Raw genomic sequence first — 20123 nt, forward strand, 5'->3', positions numbered from 1 at the left:
CAACATAATTAACATTCTATATTAACATTACCAGGACAACCTCTACCATACATACAATAAATTGTCATAAAAACAAAAGCTCTCCCTACAAAATGCTCTTTACTTCAATGAAAACACATATGCAATCGGACTGAGCAGTTGCCTCACAGACTTAAAGGGGTATTCCAGGAATATGAACGTCTAATACAAAAACCCATGATGCTATAAATAAATGACAAAATGGAGCTTAAATAGTTTGATTTTATGATACACTAAATTTTATAGCCTCTCTAAAGTTATCACTAAGATGGCCGCCACTGGAAACTACAAGTCCCAAGATCCTTTAGTTCCTAGTAACTCCTCCTACCTCTTATCCTCTGCTCCTAGTGATGATCTAACAGGTTTTCTTGCTATGTTACCATAGTAATGATGTGTAACTGCCATCACCACAACACTTGCCATACTGGATGCAGTGCAACCAACCCACTACAGCCAAATGTAGTGGTGATCACATGACAAGGCCCTTTTGACGAATCCGGCCTGCAGCCTTTTGTTGACTGGCCCGGCACCTTCTGCTGGCGCATAGTCACTGTCTCAGTGACCGACTACAATGGCAGCAGAGCGCGCTGATCGCTCTTGCATTGATGTTCAAGTGTAGGTACGCTGTGCTGCTACTTACGCATGAACGTCACAGCCCTGCCACTTTTACCTTGCTTTGGCTGTGTGGCGCACCTACCTCTCATCACCGCTTCATAATATACGGACAGTAGCCACACCCCAATGGCTACTCCTGTGAGAGACAGTTACCCCTGTGAGAGATGGCGACCTAAAGCTGAGAAAGAAGAAGATACAGAGTGGGTGCCACCTGTGTGAAATTTGTTTGGGATATCTCTAGTTTACATAAAAATTTGTTGTGCTCACCTTCTCTTGTTGTACAATCACAAGCGTGGGTGAAAACTATTTGGTGAGTCTTGCAGCCTTCCTGGTCTCCGTGATGAGGGATCATCTGGGGAGCATGTGTCAAGGGGAGGGTGTTTGCGGCGCCATTGACTCAGAACAAAACCTTTGTCTTATATTAAGGTTTCTTTATTAGGGGGGGCGTGGCCTGATGCCGGACTGAGCGGACGCGCGCCGCGGAGCTCCCGGGACCCGACACCCTATCTCCCTTCCCAGGCAGCCATCCCTCACCTGTGCCACCTCTCTCCTGCTCCGCTGTGCCCCGCACACCTGCCGCTGTCCACCGGCACCGATCTTGAAGCGGCTGTGGACTCCGCACCGCTCCCCGGCATCCCCCTGCAGCCGGCCACGTGACCAGCGCGGCGGCCCGATCCTAGCCGCCCGGTACCGCGGCAGGTACACAGCGCTGCTTTGATCACCGGGGAAATCATCCTCCTCCCCTGCAGCCCGAAACACCGCTTCCACCACCGGAGGCACCGTGACAGCTCCAGCCAGCACTGCATCCTGCCGGAGGCGCCATTTTGTGGGACTCCCCTGCGCTGCCTGAGGCCTAGGCGCGCAGGGTTAACCCTGACACTGCCAGACTGAGCCGGGACCAGGTAGGGAAGTAATTCCCCTGTTGCTGCCCACCTCTGCCCTGGGGACCCCTAGTTGTGCAGCCCAGCACTGAGTCCTCCATACTCCCAGTGATCCCCTGCTCCTGGGTTCTGCTTTATATTAACCCTCGCAGTGCCGCTGCAATACTCCACGTGGGTTTGTACTGTATCTCTGCTAATTACAGGACGCTAGGCTCCTCGATTGTTTATCACTGGCCCCCCTGCCCAGACGCCATGGGTAACCGGAGGAGAACGGCTAAAATGCTCAAAGCAGCGTCTGCGCCTCCATCGGATGATGAATCCGTCCATGAAGATCCTCCATTCCAGTCCCTGGAACCCCTGGACGCGCAGGATTGCTCCACATCCCAAGCCGTTCTTGCGCAGATACAGTCGAATGCTGCTAAAAAGTTGGGGAGATTCTCCCGCACACAGCCCTGCTCTCCTCAGGGGTCCCCAAACTCCTCTCCCTCCCTCTTTGAAGGCTCCCAGAGCCCGCCGCAGCTTGTAAGCTATGAAGAGGGCGATGATCCGCCTGACGCGGCCACGGAGTTGGATCGAAAATTTGCAGAGGTGCTGGCGGCCATTAACGGATGCCAATCCAAACTGGTCACCAAGGTGGATGAGCTGCGACAGGACTTTGTTCTATTACGACATGATGTCCACAAAGCCAAAGAGCGAATCACCGAAACTGAACGCAGAATATCTGAGGTGGAGGATGTCCAGAGGCCTATGCCGACGCAGATCAGAGAGCTCCAGCGCCAAATGTCTGCATCCATCGACAGAGCTGATGACCTCGAAAACCGCCTGCGACGGAACAACGTCAGAGTGGTTGGCCTCCCCGAAAAAGTGGAGGGGTCTGACCCGGTATCCTTTTTTGAAAATTGGCTCAAAAATATGCTGCCTGCAGATACCTTCTCCCCGTTCTTCACAGTGGAAAGGGCCCATCGTGTGCCATCCCGCCCTGGCCCTCCAGGGGGCAATCCAAGACCCTTCCTGGCCCGGCTGCTGCACTTTAGGGACAGGGACTCTATCCTCAGGGCTGTCCGTACCAAGGGAGAAATTCTCTATGCCAATAGCAGAGTGTCCTTCTACCCTGATTTCTCTGCATCCGTCAGGAAACAGCGAGCACAATTTACTGAGGTCCGTGCCCGTCTCCGTGACAAGGGGTATAAATACTCCATGATGTATCCTTCCAAGCTCCGAATTGTGGACGGACAGAAGACTCGTTTCTTCACCTGCCCAACCGAAGCACTTCACTGGGCTGATGCAGCCCCTCGGGCTCCTGCTGGAAGGCCCGCACCTCCTGAGTGACTGGACTCACATATCCTTTTATCTGATATGCAATGTCAGTGCTGGACTTAGTCCTGATTAGATATTTAGGGGTCCCAGATCACTATTACAGGTTTCTACTATCTGTTTACATACTACGTGCCTCACAAAATGTACCCTGTGACTGATTGCGTTCTATTTTTTGGTCATATCGACCAGTGCGCCACACATGGCGCTTTTCCCTCTCCCTCCTCCTCTCCCTCCGCCCTCCTCCCTCTCCCTCCTCCCCCCTTTCCTGTTACCACTACCTCCCTACGTCTCCCTCCTTTCTCCCCCCCCCTCCCCTATCTCCTCTTTGGTTCTCGCAAAATATGGCTGCCTAATAACCTCCTGATCATCTATTCATTAAGGGTTGAAGGTCCCGGGGCAAATGGTGTAGGTTTGTCTTGAGTTAGGGACCACTGTTCTACTATTTGACTGTTAGTGGGTATAGGTCTACACTACTGCTGTTAGGGTGCTAGACAGGGGGTTTGTATTCTTGGGATTGTTAGTTCAGTTCTGTTATATTTGTTATGCTCACTGTTGTCTGTCTGTCTATGTCTTTGTGGTATGAAAGGATGAATGCTTGGTTGCTCACGTCTCCTTCCCCACACCCCTTTCCCTTCCGCTAAGATGTCTTCACTTAAGGTAATGAGTTGGAATGTGAGGGGACTTAACTCCAAATTCAAGAGGGCCCTGATGTTAGATGTCATTAAGCGTCAGGCCCCCCATATTGTATGTATCCAAGAGACACACCTTACGGGTCAGAAAGTCCTGTCTCTGAAGCGGGCCTGGGTGGCTAGAGGTTATCATTCCTCCTACTCTGTCTACGCCAGGGGAGTGTCCATACTCATATCCAAAGCGCTTCCCATAGAGGTCATACAGGTAGCACCGGATCACTTTGGCCGTTTTGTGATCGTACATTGCGCCTTGTGGGGCTTTACCTTTACTATAGCGTCTATTTATGTCCCACCTCCCTTTGATCCAGCAGTATTGCACCTAATATCCAGTAAACTGGATACTCTGTATACTCTGCATTGGTGACTTCAATGCTGTCCCTAATCCCTCCTTAGATCGTACAAGTGGTCTGGACACAGGCTCGGTCCGTCTGAATGAGTGGCTCACTTCTCTAGACCTCGCCGATGTTTGGCGTAGTAAACACCCTCAAGAGAGAGAATATTCATTTTATTCCTCTGTTCATAAGAGCTTCTCTAGGATTGACCTGGCCTTTGTCTCCCCTGATATGATGCAGCACGTTGATCAGGTATCCTATTGCCCGCGCAGTGCATCAGACCACTCCGCCTTATTCATCAGTCTCCTTATAGGCCCCCCCAGCGACTCCCGCTTATGGCGCCTGCACCCGGCTTGGCTCCTATCCCCAGCGGTCCAGAGTACTGTTAGGGCAGCGCACAGCGAGTTCTGGGATGTACACTCAACCCATCCTGATCCTCTTCTAGTCTGGGACTCGTACAAGTCCTCGGTGCGGGGAGCATTCATGTCGGGGGTAGCTGGCCATAGGAAGTCCTTAAATGCGCAGGAGGAGAGGCTGACCGCTGCGCTGGTGACCGCAGAAAAGGACTATCTGGAGAAACCTACTCCAGGGAATAAAAAGACTTGGGCTCAGGCGCAGAGGAACCATTTAGCTGTAGTGAAGGAGCGCACCAGCAAGCGCCTGCAAGCCAGGGAAGCGTCCATCTTTGAATTCGGAGATAAAAATGGGAAGCTGCTTGCGTATCTCTCGCGGGCTGAACGTCCTTGTGCTTCCGTTCCCTCTATTATTGATGGTAACGGAGCCTTGATTACTGAACCCCGGGCCATTAACATGGTATTTTATGAATTCTATTCCTCTCTTTACAGCTCCAGATTGTCCGCCTCTTCCGTCGAGATTTCCAGATTCCTTGACAGTCTTCCACTATGGAGGCTCACACCGGCACAGTCATCGGAGCTTGATGCCCCGCTCTCGGCGGAGGAGGTGGAACTGGCCATCCAATCGCTGCCCCCCGGTAAGACACCTGGACTTGATGGGCTGGGAGGTGAGTGGTATAGGGATAACTGTGAGACTCTGGTCCCCCTTCTCCTTAGCCTGTACTCCGATGCGTTTGACAGCGGTTCCCTCCCCGACTCCATGCGAGAGGCCCTTATTGTAGTTCTTCCCAAGCCTGGCAAGGACCCTCTGCTTCCCGACTCATACCGTCCAATTTCCCTCCTAAACTCAGATGTTAAGATATTAGCAAAAATTCTGGCGACAAGACTTAACAAAGTAATATTATCCTTGGTTCACCCGGACCAGACGGGCTTTATGCCTGGGAGGGGAACTGACATAAATATACAAAGACTACACCTGAACATTGCAGAGGCAGAGAGGTCTCCAGACCCTGGGTTTATATTATCCTTAGACAATTGTAAGGCGTTTGACTCTGTAGAGTGGACATATTTATGGACCCTCTTGCCTAGAATGGGTTTTGGCCCTCGATTTACAGCATTAGTTAAACTACTGTATAATGACCCCAAGGCTAGGATACGGACTAATCTTAACATCTCACCTACTCTCCCTATGGCCAGGGGCACTAGACAGGGTTGCCCACTCTCTCCCCTCCTCTTCGCACTCGCCATTGAACCCCTTGCTGTGGCGATCCGCCACTCTGAGGGCATTAAGGGCATAACTAGAGGTACTATTATTGAGAAGGTATCTCTCTATGCTGATGATACACTTGTATATCTTGGAGATGTGGGCCCCTCTCTGGAATCCCTTCTGTCCTTGATAGAACGCTATGGGGGGTTCTCAGGCCTTCGGGTTAACTGGGACAAATCAGCCCTCTTTCCCTTATCTGATATAGGGGTACACTCCCTCCCCGTCCCAGTCCAGGTGGTGTCCACCTTTAAATATCTGGGAGTCCAGGTATCACGCAAGGTCCAGGCATTTACAGAGTTAAACATTACACCCCTGATAACTGCAACTGAATCGCGTCTAAAAGCCTGGTCCACTCTCCCCCTGTCTTTGTATGGGCGTATTAACATATTTAAAATGATTTTTCTTCCAAAATTCTTATACCTTTTTCACGCTTGTCCTATACTGCTTCCTAAGAGCCTGTTTAAACGCATAGACGGCAGTCTCAGGTCCTTCTACTGGCAGAGTAGTGCCCCACGATTCAGTTTAGCGCTGCTTCAGGCTCCCAAGGCTAGGGGTGGACTGGCTGCCCCGGATCTGTATCTTTATTACCTGGCTTCCCAGCTAGTATATGCCCAGTGGTGGATAGATATAGACATGGGTAATGCAGCTACTGCACTGGCTGGTGCCCTGGTAGGTTCCTACGAGGCCCTTACAAACCTGCTGTACAGATACAAGTCCCCATCTGATACCCCACTTCCCCTACGTACGGTAGCGGTGTGCTGGCGTAGGGCACAATCCCTGGTAGACACAGGCAGCTCTCCCCCTCTCTCGCCTAGGACTCCATTGTGGCTCAATCCGTGGCTCTCTGACTTCCTCTCCCTCCCGGGCTGGACAATGTGGGGGGCGGCGGGGGTGAAATTTGTAGGCCAGCTATTATCTCCGGAAGCAGAATTACTCAGCTTTAACGAGTTAAGGGAGAGACATACTGTACCCAATATGGCTAGCTTCCATTACACGCAACTGCGACACGCATTCAAAGCCCAATTCGGCTCCTTCAGCCTGACAGTGAAATTCTCCAAACTAGAGACTCTGATGAGTACCCCGGACCTCCCTAAGCCACTCACTCAGTGCTATGCTCTTCTACAAGAGCAAAAGTCCAGACCATTTGATAGAGCCTGTGAACGCTGGAGACAGGATATCCCTGACCTGTCAGATGATGACTGGAGGGAGGTCGAACTGTCCTACTTCACATCTGTAGTGAGCGCGAGGGACTTCCTGATCCAATCTAAATTCCTCCATCGAGTATATTTCACCCCTGCTAGATTATTCCGCATGGGAGCAATGCCCAATGACCTTTGCTTTCGCTGTCAGGCTGAAGTCGGATCCTTCCTGCACTGTGTCTGGTCCTGCCCTAGGGTTCTTGTCTTCTGGTCCGAAGTGCTGGAATTCCTAGGTCTACACTTTGACTTCCCACGCTTACTGTCTCCCTCTGTGTGTCTCCTCGGCATCGTAAATGAAGTTATCAATGGCCACTATGACAAAATTTTCTTTAGGTTTGTATTATACTACGCCCGAAAAGTGGTGGTGATGACCTGGAAGGACCAGGAGCCCCCTCCATTAAAAAGATGGATACTACTTATTAACAGTGTCATTCCCCACTACCGGTCCCTGTATACCAACAGGAAGTGTCCCCAGAAGTTTGATCGCATCTGGTCCAGATGGTGCGCGACTCCCCATACAGCCTTATAATCCCATGTGATATACACTCCTCTCCATGATGAAGGAGACTGAGCGTGCTGGTATGTGTGTGTGTGTGTGACTGATTGTCTATGTGTCAATAGTTATTTGTGTTGTATCAGGATGTCTGGCTGTAGTATCCTGCTGTCATTTACTGTAATATCCCTCGGTTAGTTTTGAAACGCAGTAAGAACCTGACTGTTACCATGGCTGTTGCTTAATAATCCTGTAATGGGGGGAAAGAAATATGTGACAGACAATCTTGTTCTTCGACTTTGTTTATTTTAATTGTATAAAATTTCAAAATTGCAAAAATAAATTCTTTTAAAAAAAAAGGTTTCTTTATTAGCTTTAGACAAGATGCATTTCGAGCCCGGACCAGGCTCTTCCTCAGTTACATGAAGCATACATAAAAATCAGAGTGTTTGGCTTAAAAACCTCTCCACTTGGCGGGAAGTTCATATACTGCTGATGTAATTGTGATGTCATAATTTAAATAAACACAGTGGGGGAGATTTATCATAAGTCTCTTAGAGCTCATCTGCTCTAGTTGCCCATGAGAACCAATCAGAGCTCATCTTGCATTTTTCCACAGCTATTTATAAAATGAAAGATGAGCTCTGATTGGTGATTGATTCCCCAGTGCGTAGTATTTGTCCATTGATAAAATTAGTCATGTGATAATACAACATTAAAAACTATAAAACACCATCTAGTAACTAAAATCAAATATAATACACACAGGCTAGTGGTTGCATATAAATAACCTTCACAATATTTGTACAATACCTAAAAATGTCATTATTGAAAGAATATGGGCAAGGTGATCTATAATGGGATTTAAAACTCAGCGATGTTGAGTTAAAGTTGTCGCTGTCAGAGGTACTCCCGTAATTTAAGGTGTAAACCTGAGTATTGGAACCACCTTCTTGTTTTATTCCGTGATCGGACACTTTAGCGATCATCCGCGTCTGTTGGACTACGGCGTGGTCCAAAAAGGTCAGTCGGTGAAATGTCGCATATCGTGTAGGCGAGAGGCTCAGAGTCAAAGAATCAATTCTTATGAACTGATGGCGAGGTGGTAAGTTTTAATAAAAAGGTGAGAAGGTATAGTTAAGTGGTAGCCGGGCTAATTCTGTAGATTGTGTGGACTGGGATGGACGGAGAGAGGTCATTCTATTTGGATCTGGTTTGTATAAGTCAGTGCAGTCTCCGTCATTTCATTAAGGCCGGATGGTTTGAGGGTGTTGAGTTTATAGATCCAATAGATCTTTTTTTTTTTTTTTTTTTAAGGTCCCGAACCTGTTATTGGTTTCAGGGCTGAGGTCTTTATTATATTGCAGCATAAGCATTGGGGTTTACTACATTTTGAGCTACCTTTTCTAGCTACTCTCCAGCCAAAAAAGACCACAAACGAAAAAACAAAGGACTTTCTAACCAATTGAAATTTATCACCACCTACAGTAAAGATAATCAGAGTCTTCTGAGGATTTTGAAGACACACAGCCCAATTTAAAATTTGAGCTACTACTAACCAAAATGGTACCAGAAAAAATCTCCTGTACATATAGGAAAGTGCCTACAATAAACAATATATTAGCTCCAAGCATCCCCAAACAATACAAAGTCAATACAGAATCTCTGACCACACGAAAACGTAGCTCAACGTAGCTCAAAATGTGGCAAACCCCAATGCTTATGTTACAATATAATAAACCTCAGATCCAACACCACTGGTGAAATATTCACCTTGAAATATTCACCTTGAAATTCAGCTTAAACTGGAGTAGCAAATATGTTATTTATCTTATTGAGTGCCAATGTAGCCTACAATATGTGGGGAGAACAACCCAAGGCCTACATTGCAGGGTCAATCAACATAGGTACAATATTGAGCATAAGGTTTTCAATCATGGACTGTCTAAACATTGTAAATTAAAACATAAAGGCAAAGGGAAGATAAACATCATCCCGATCGACTACATTGGTTCTGAAACCAATAATAGGTTCGGGACCTTAAAGAAAAAAAAAGAAAAAGATCTATTGAATCTATAAACTCAACACCCTCAAACCATCCGGCCTTAATGAAATGACGGAGACTGCACTGACTTATACAAACCAGATACAGATAGAATGACCTCTCTCCGTCCAACCCAGTCCACACAATATACAGAATTAGCCCGGCTACCACTTAACTATACCTTCTCACCTTTTTATTAAAACTTACCACCTCGCTATCAGTTCATAAGAATTTATTTCCGTGACTCCGAGCTGCTGGCCTACGCGATAAGCGACACTTCGCCGTCTGACCTTTTTGGACCACGCCGGCTTCCGTAGTCCAACATACGCGGATGATCACTAAAGTTTATGGAATAAAACAAGAAGGTGGTTCCCAGGGGCATAACTACAGCGGTAGCAGCCATAGCAGCCGCTATGGGGCCCACAGTGTCAGGGGGCCCCGTCATCCGACTTGACACTAAAGAATGAAGAATGTGCACCATTATTTACATATTATGCTGCACATTGTGGTATATATATTGTTTATGTGTGTGTATCTTTGATGTGTATATGCTGTATGTGTATATGGTATATGGTGTGTATAAATACAGTACTTTATGTGGTTTATGTAAGCTGTATGTCTGTACTGTATGTACTGTATGTGTGTATATGGGAGGTGTATATGCTCTATATGTGTGTAACAGTGTATAAATGTGTATGTATGTGTGATGAACTGTATGTTTATGTATATAGCAATGTAATATATGTATATTTTTAAGCTGGCAGGCGGCCCCTTTCAGAAGCCTGCTATGGGGCCCTGCCTCTCCTAATTACGCCACAGGTGGTTCCAATACTCAGGTTTACACCTTAAATTACGGGAGTACCTCTGACAGTGACAACTTTAACTCAACATTGCGGAGTTTTAAATCCCATTATAGATCCCCTTGCCCATATTTCTTTTAATATTGACATTTTTAGGTATTGTACAAATATTGTGAAGGTTATTTATATGCAACCACTAGCCTGTGTGTATTATATTTGATTTTAGTTACAAGATTATGTTTTATAGTTTTTAATGTTGTATTATCACATGACTGTGTTTATTTACATTATGACATCACGATTACGTCAGCTGTGTATGAACTTCCCGCCAAGTGGAGAGGTTTATAAGCCAGCCACTCTGATTTTAATGTATGATTCATGTAACTGAGGAAGAGCCTGATCCGGGCTCAAAACGTGTCTTGCCTAAAGCTAATAAAGAAACCTTAATATAAGACAAAGGTTCTGTTCCCAGTACCTGGCGCTGCAAACACCCTGGAGACAGCTTACCTACCCAAGAGTTGGCTACTGGGCAAATCCTGTGAGAGATGGATACCTAGGATACCCCTGTGACAGATGGCTGTCACATCCTGTGAGAGATGGTCATAAAACAATAGGTAAGTCTAAAATCTTAATTTTAATATAGCTTAATTGCTGTGCTTGTATTTTGATGGTTTCTCAGATTTATTTAACGTTATGTTCAGCTTTCTGAGTGGTTTTAGAAGGGGCATTATGATGGTATTGCTTTATTAATATAACTACTAAACAGCTCACCTAACTGTTGAGACGTATCTACCATTTGTACAGTACTAAAATGACAATCGTTCCTTTTAAGGCAACCATAAAGCTGATGAGTTTGACACCCCTGAATTAGAGGATAGATTCTTCTCCTGAGGAGACCATGCCTCTAGAATCCAGCTGTCCCTCTTCATGGGCACCCGTGTCGAAGAAGGAGGCAATACTCCAGTTACTGTATTAGGCGGAAGTAACAGAGTTCCGAAATGAAACCTTGGGACCCCACTTTAAATCTGTTCTGGTATGGGAGAGATACATCATAATTTTGCTGCATAAAGAAAATTGGAATTCCATCTAGAGAGCTTATGCTTTGACTAAACTCTTATATGGGCTTTTGCTCTTCGAACTCTTTGAGTTCTTGATGATGTGAATAGGAAACCATAATTCTGATGTATATTTCAGAAGTATCAATGACTAGGATTTGTATCCCTGGAATGTCATCTAGCTCTGCCATATTCTAAACATCCTGGACTGGGATTGAGGATCGAGACACTTTACTGGAGGAACAATGGTGAGTAAATGTTTCTGCTTCGGAATCTCCTTCTTTGGTGAAAGAATAATCTCTTCAGAGGAAACTGCTGACTTTCCCTTATCCCTACCAAATCATTTTTTGTCACCATTCCTCATCGAGCCCTGCAGATACATCTTTAGAAGGACCTGGATAACGCTGTTTAGCAGGTTTGCTTTGTCCAAGCTGAAGGTGTATAGTCAGACCCGGGTGACAAGGGAGAACTTCAGTGACTGGGAAGTAAAATAATCATTGTCCCACTGGTGATTTCAGTATAATCTCCTTATTCAGTAGGAATATCCTCCTATTGGTCATCAGGTTCCAATCTGTTGAAAGTCAACTATTGTAGAGCAAGAAATATGTGGAAATAGACATCTAGAAGAGGAGGAATACACCGCCCCCCCCCATTTCTGTTGCATGAAAGCTGCCGCCGCTGCCGCCGCAGTCCGATTGTGTGTGAAACAATCCCCTTCTAAATACCTGTCCCAGCGGCGCAAATCCCAAATACTGTGAACAGTCCGACAGAAATGCGATCCGCGGACCCTTAGTAAATAAGCCCCAATGTGCTTAGATTATGAGGGTACAGTTTTATATATACTTTCATTTAGTCTCTGAACATTCATTAGTATTTGCACACATAGAAAGAGAGATAAATGCTCAGGTGTGTAATATCTACCTGCTGAATGCTCAGGTCTAATATCTATATCACTGATGTGAACTTGAACATGAGATGCATATTACACATGACATTCTCAGTTCTGCTGTATACCGCAGTCCCCTGGATAAAGACCTTATCTGTCTGTAGCCTGTAGATTTACTCTCCTCACACTGCCAGGAAGTCTGTGTGTGTGAGCTTTTCCTGGAGTGCAAGACAGGAGAACAATGGGACACATTTACTAAGAATGTGGGAAACTGCACTAAAAGTTCTCTGCCCGTGTATAATGCTTGGTGCACCAGAAATCATGAATCTGTCACTTTCCTGCAGTGGCCCAACAGAGTTCACCAACTTTTTTGTGGTACACCTTTAACACAGGTTGTGCGACAGACTTTGCATGTTAAATCCGGCGCATGGTCTGATTGAGCGCTGGAATGCCCCCTAATTTGTGTCGCATAGTGGCTAGCACAGCTGCTCCACAAAAGGGTCTTGTGCGACTTAATAGTGGCACGGACACTTCCTAAATACCTGTGCATACAGGTATCCCTAGTACAACATTTTCTCCTAGGGCCCTAGGTCTGAGCAGCCCAAACCTGGGAAAGCTTAATTTACCAATACAGGCGGTCCCCTACTTAAGGACACCCGACTTACAGGCGACCTACAATTAAAGACGGACCCCTCTGCCCACTGTGACCTCTGGTGAAGCTCACTGGATGCTATACTATAGTCCCAGACTGCAATGATCAGCTTTAAGGTGTCTGTAATGAAGTTTATTGCTAATCCATGGTCCAATTACAGCAAAAAAATTTGAAACACCAATTGTCACTGGGCAAAAAAAAATTTTGTCTGGATCTACCATTATAAAATATACAGTTCCGACTTACATACAAATTCAACTTAAGAACAAACCTACGGACCCTATCTTGTATGTAACCCGGGGACTGCCTGTATACCGATCTCAGGTACAGGCGGTACCCTACTTAAGGACACCCAACTTACAGACAACCCATAGTTACAGACAGACCCCTCTGACCCCTGGTAAAGCTTTCTGAATGCTTTACTATAGTCCCAGACTGCAATAATCAGCTGTAAGGTATCTGTAATTAAGCTTTATTTATAATCCTTGGTCCCATTACAGCAAAAAATGTTTAAACTCCAGTTGTCACTGGGGCTAATTTTTTTTTGTCTGGGTCTACCATTATATAATATATAGTTTCGACTTGCATACAAATTCAACTTAAGAACAAACCTCCAGACCCTATCTTGTACGTAACCCGGGGACTGCCTGTAATTCCTTATTACATACTTGATAGAGTAAGCTGCGTACCGTGTATATACTGTACATAATGGGGCTCATGGGCTCAATGGGACCGTACAAACGTTGGATATTCTGCCGATTACGGATATTCCGACGATTTTGCGCCTCATTTAAAAGGGGATTGTGGTGCATGCGATCGGATTATGGCGCAAACGCTGGTTTTCATGCGACACAAATCGCATTCAGCAGGTAGATATGGCACACCAGAGCATTCAGCAGGTAGATATGGCACACCTGAGCATTCAGCAGGTATATATGGCATACCTGAGCATTCATCAAATAGATATTTCACACCTGAGCATTCAGGATGTTGATATTACACACCTGAACATTTATCAAGTTGATATTACACACCTCAGCATTTATTAAGTAGATATTTTAGACCTGAGCATTCATCAAATAGATATTTCACACCTGAGCATTCAGCAGGTAGAAATTACACACCTAAGCATTTATGAAGTAGATATGGCACACATGAGCATTCAGCGGGTAGATATGGCACACCTGAGCATTCGCCAGGTAGATATGGCACACCTGAGCATTCACCAGGTAGATATGGCACACCTGAGCATTCGCCAGGTAGATATGGCACACCTGAGCATTCACCAGGTAGATATGGCACACCTGAGCATTCAGCGGGTAGATATGGCACACCTGAGCATTCACTAGGTAGATATGGCACACCTGAGCATTCACCAGGTAGATATGGCACACCAGAGCATTCAGCGGGTAGATATGGCACACCTGAGTATTCAGCAGGTAGATATGGCACACTTAAGCATTCAGCAGGTAGATATGACACACCTGAGCATTCGCCAGGTAGATATGGCACACCTGAGCATTCAGCAGGTAGATATGGCACACCTGAGAATTCAGCAGGTAGATATGACACACCTGAGCATTCAGCAGGTAGATATGGCACACCAGAGCATTCAGCAGGTAGACATGGCACACCTGAGTATTCAGCAGGTAGATATGGCACACCTGAGCATTCAGCAGGTAGATAGGGCACACCTGAGCATTCAGCAGGTAGATATGGCACACCAGAGCATTCAGCAGGTAGATAGGGCACACCTGAGTATTCAGCAGGTAGATATGGCACACCTAAGCATTCATCAGGTAGATATGACACACCTGAGCATTCAGCAGGTAGATATGGCACACCTGAGCATTCACCAGGTAGATATGGCACACCTGAGCATTCAGCAGGTAGATATGGCACACCTAAGCATTCAGCAGGTAGATATGGCACACCAGAGTATTCACCAGGTAGATATGGCACACCTAAGCATTCAGCGGGTAGATATGGCACACCTGAGCATTCACTAGGTAGATATGGCACACCTGAGCATTCAGCAGGTAGATATGGCACACCTGAGCATTCAGCAGGTAGATATGGCACACCTGAGCATTCAGCAGGTAGATATGGCACACCAGAGCATTCAGCGGGTAGATATTGCACACCAGAGCATTCAGCAGGTAGATATGGCACACCAGAGCAATCAGCAGGTAGATATGGCACACCTGAGCATTCAGCAGGTAGATATGGCACACCAGAGCATTCAGCAGGTAGATATGGCACACCTGAGCATTCAGCAGGTAGATATGGCACACCTGAGCATTCAGCAGGTAGATATGGCACACCAGAGCATTCAGCGGGTAGATATTGCACACCAGAGCATTCAGCAGGTAGATATGGCACACCAGAGCATTCAGCAGGTAGATATGGCACCCCTGAGCATTCATCAAATAGATATTTCACACCTGAGCATTCCTTTTTTTTTTTTTAAACAATTTTACCGCATTTTAATTTTTTTCCCACTTCCCAGTACACAGCATGGAATATAAAATACTGTCACTTTAAAGTACAATTTGTTAGGCAGAAAATAACCCATTACACAGCTCTTTTTATGAAAAAATAAAAAAGGTATTGATATTACAAATACACATATCTATTACACATTACTCACACATGCAGTACATACACCCATCACACAAACATGCATTATACATATGTATATAGCATACGTTACTGTACATACATACTGTTCCTACATTACTGTGCGTACACACTGCCCATGCATACTGCACATAAACACTGTACATGCACACTGCACATGCATTACTGTACATACACATATTGCATATTTTCACACAAATACTCATGGTATATATGTACAAATCATATATGCATACATGACACGCACTCAAACACATATTTACCTCTCCAAATGACACACTGTAAGTTGAACTTGGAGGATAGAAGTGCGCTGGTGCTGGATTTTCTTAACTGCTGCTTTCGACTCTGCAAATGCCTGACTGGTGTCACAATATACACGCCAGGGAGTCGGGGGAAAAGCAGCGCTGCCTACATTATGTGGCCTCTGCTGCTGGGAACAGCATGGACCTCACAGGCGTCCGGCAGGCAGCTCCACGACCTGGGGTTGGGGAGCGGAGCCTCTGCGTTGGGCACAGGAAGCTTCCTGCACAGCAGTAATGGGCAGCTAAGCCTCAGACAGGGTGGCCCGTGCCTGTCACAGCTGCTCCACATGTGCTTTCTACTTGTGCAGTTGCAGCACATGGAAGAGCCGCGGGCCCTTCTGTAACAGGGCTTGGTAGTACGCCCCTGCTAAGCCCTTATACTGCAGGATACATAGAGGGTGACCTGAATATTCTGTGATGAACCTTAAGAGAAAGAATAAATGCAAGGTGTATATGTGCTCCTGCCTTATATAGGTGGAGTCAGCAAAGGAATTTAATCCCTTATCGACATGTGATGTAATAGTACGTCACATGTCGGCTCCGGGTATATGGAGAGGGCTCGCTGGAGAAGGCTTCCCTGGAACTGATATTAATATAAATAAACAGTAAAAATCATAAAAATGTTAGGTATCGCATCGTCCCAAAATGTCCAAATATATTAACAGTTATTCCCAGCGTTTAACCCTGTAAAGGAAAATAGTCGAAAATGCCACTTTCTTGCAATTTTGAACAATATAAAAAATTCAATCAAAAGGCTGTACAGTCCTTAAAATGGTAGCATTGAAAACGTCATCAAAAGTCTCATGTTTTATGTAGTAAAGCATGTTTTCATGCATTTTTTTAATAATTTGAGATATGGGCTGTCAACTGTTGGCCTGCTTTCATATAAAATATATAGGTTTTAGGTGTGTATTAATATTTTTTTAAAGATATATAACTGTATTTTTATAGAATGTTTTACATTTTCTTCCAGTATGAGTCAGAAAGATGAGTATCTCAAAGGACATCTACCATCAGGATCAAGCAAACTTACATACTGGTTTATACCCCCTATGGCAGGATCCACTCTTGCTTAAGTTCCTATGCCCTCGTTTTAAGAATTATGCAAATTAGCCTGAGGGGCTCCATTGAGCCTGGAACCCATCAGGCTTATTTGGACAATTTTAAAAGCGTTTAAAAAAAACAGGGGAAAGGAAGCAAAAGAAGAACAGAGGGGGCACACACCAATATGTCAGTGTACTTGGTTTACAATACTTGATTCTAATGGTAGATGTCAATGAACTCTACAAAAATGTATCTAAAACAAATTCTTGTATTTTTGGGGCACACTTTTTTGTCCATAAAATTCAATTTTTATGCATTGTTTAATAAAAAAAATTACACTTTGAATAAAAATTGTGTGACAGTGCCTCTGTCATTTTGAAAATGGTATTGTATCATCTGTGCCAAAGTCCTACTCTTTCCACAGAGTGTGGCTTAGGTGACGTTAATATTCCCTTTGTGTTTTGTGTGTCTGGACTGTCACTTCGGTAGCTGATGTGTTGTGATTGATTGAGCTATATGCATCTCTCTGCAGCCCAGCCGTGTCCAACAAGGATTACTAAAGTGATGGACGGCTGATCCAGTCAGCTGCTGAAGGTATGTCCAGGAACCCCTTTATTTATTTTCCCAGTCCGTATTGCTGATATTGATTTTCTATTCTGTGTATCCGACCTCTGCTTCATTACTCGACCTCTCTCTAGCGATTCGTGCACCTTTGCCACCATCTTAGTTTTGATCTGCTACCTGTCCACTCCATCATCCAGGAGCTATCAGAAGAAGCAGCTCTAAAATTAGGATTATACTGATTTTACTGGTCCTGGAAACTGCATGGAGGGCCTAGCAGATGAAGTGGTGTCCAATCTATAGAGCCGTATGAAGGGCCTAGCAGGATATCTGATTTAACCAACCAAATCCATGCTCTCTCAATGTCTGGTCCTGCTGTACCTTTTGCTGTAGCAGCAGTAAGTAAAGATGTTCCTTCTGGATCGTTTCATGGGTGACAGAGAGAAATCTAAAACTTCTGTAGTCGTGCCTGCTGTGTTTCCATATAAATTATGTTCCCTCTCAAGTTCAGATAGTAGGAGTAGATATCTCACTGTCACAGGGAGACCCCAGACCTGGGCGCCTGAAACCTCCTCCTGGAGCTGAGGAGTGGTTATCCCTGGATAGATTTTTTCACTCCTTGGGATCCATTTATGCTGTACCGAACCATGTTGTGCTTGTGGAATCCCAACTCCTATTCATCCAGCATGGCAGACACTCTGCTGAGGAGTTTTGTATGAAGTTACGTAAGCACTGTGCTACTCTGAATTGGTGTGAATCCTCTTTGAAGGCACTCTTTAAAAGGGGATTTAGTTATGGATGCCTGGGTGGGTCATCCTGATCCCAGTTCTTTAGAATTAACTATGGCTCTAGCAGTCCATATTGACCGCAGACTCAGAGATAGTGTTACCATCTTCTCATTCTAAAAATTCTGTTCCTCATACTGTCCCTGAACCTATGGAACTGAGAAGCAAGGGCGCTAATGCGGAAGAGGAAACATCATTTGTAGAATTCCTTTTGTCTTTACTGCAGAAAGTTTGGTCATTTCCTTCAGCACTGCTCCCCATAACCTAGGAAATCTTCAGAAAATCTACAGTGCCTGGGTGGTACCCAGGTACCCTTTGTGTTTGATCCTAAGAATCAATTGCCAATCACCTTGAACATCAAAAATAAGTTTGTGGCTGTACAGGCCCTCATAGATAATGGGTCTGGCACCAATTTTGTTGATTTTTAATTTGTCTCGGCTTGAGGCCTGAAGTTGGTTAAACTGTATCCTCCTTACCTTGTTACAGGAGCAGATTCTGCCCCTTTAAGGAGGGGTAATGGTTATTTAAAGACTCCTCAAGTTTCCATGGAGGTTGACTGGGTTCACACTCAGCACATTATTCTTTAGTCTGAATAATTTGTCCAAAATTTATGATGTTGGTTCTCCCATGGTTAGAATTGCATAATCCTGTCTTTGATTTGGGTTCTGGGGAGCTAAGTGAATGGGGGCCTAAGTGTTCCACTCATTGCACTTCATTGCTTGTCAAGTAGACTGTCGGGTGGTGTAAAATGAGTTGCCTAAGTATATTTCTGATTGTGCTCATGTTTTTGATGTAAAGTCAGTCTGTAGAGTCATTACCCTCGCATAGGTCTTTAAACTGTGATATTGACATTTCCCCAGGGTCTAAGCGTCCCAAGAAAGAGATTTTTCAGTTTATCTCATCCAGTGTATGAGGCAATGCAAGATAATGCTCAGGACAGTAGCTCTGAGAATTCTACCATTGATGATAACCTTCTAATTTTATTGCTAATTGTCAAGATCTGTGGATAGATTGTTTGTACCCCGTAATCTTCATCGCATGAGTCCTTGAAAGGGGTTCATGATTCTGTGCTAACTAAACACCCAGGTGTTACTGATACTAAGTTTCTCTTGGCAAGGGCTTATTGGTGACCCTCATTTTCACAGCATGTTTGGGATTTTGTAGCTACATGTAAAGTATGTACTTTAAGACACCTCTCCTCAAGATGGACCATCCCCTTCCTTTCAAACTTGGGAGGAATAATGAGGGTCCAGTGGCCACTCATAAAAAGGGGGGGGGGGTGCTGTAACATCCAGGATAAAGTCCTCATCTGTCTGCAGAGTGGGCTTAGGTGGCATTAATTTCCCTTTTTTTTGTGTTTGAACTGTGGCTTAGGTTCCTACTGTGTTATGATTGATTGAGCAACACCCAGCTCTCTGCAGCCCACCCCTGTCCAGCAAGGATTAATAGTGATGGACGGTTGATCCAGTAAGCTGTTGTTTGTCCCTCAGTGTCATGTATCTTCCAGTTTGTCCCCTTCTTCCCTGTCTCCATTGTATCTCATTGCCTTGACACAATACTGTGTCATAGTGTGAATACTGGTCTTTCTATACCTGTCCACTCCACCATCCAACAGCTGTCAGACGAAATAAGTTGTCCCTTTCACCTTGTAGCTTCTCTCAAGGTCAGGTTAGGTTTCTGATAGCAGGTCCACCCTTGTCAGAGCAGCTTATCTGCTTTAGGAAGTTGGTAGTCTTCAGGGTTTGTTTGGAACTGCTTAGCCAGTCTGACAGCTTACGCCAAGTTGTGATTGTATTTACGCTGTTTGCTGAACAGGTATGTCACAGGGACAAGTGTCTGCTTGCAGAAAATATATGGTTTTATGGGGTTTAGTATAATTCTTTATGCTGTAATTTTGATTTGATTTGTACATGTCAAAAATTTGAAAAGAATGCAACAAAATGTCCAGAAAAAAACAGATAGGAAAAGGGTTGATTTTAATGATTCATTATAAGCTGACATTTGGCAAAAAACCTGTAAAACATTGAATTTAAAATTTTTAAAGACATCTACCATCAGCTGATGATACTGATGATACCCTTTAGTTTCTTCTTCTTTCCTAAGTCATTTTGACTATAGATTAGAACGTCTGGGTTGAAGAACAAAGCCTCCAGGTTCTGGAGGCTGATAATTTATTCACACCCCTGTAGC

The sequence above is a fragment of the Engystomops pustulosus genome, chromosome 2 (assembly GCF_040894005.1).
Source record: "Engystomops pustulosus chromosome 2, aEngPut4.maternal, whole genome shotgun sequence".
Taxonomy (NCBI): Eukaryota; Metazoa; Chordata; class Amphibia; order Anura; family Leptodactylidae; genus Engystomops; species Engystomops pustulosus.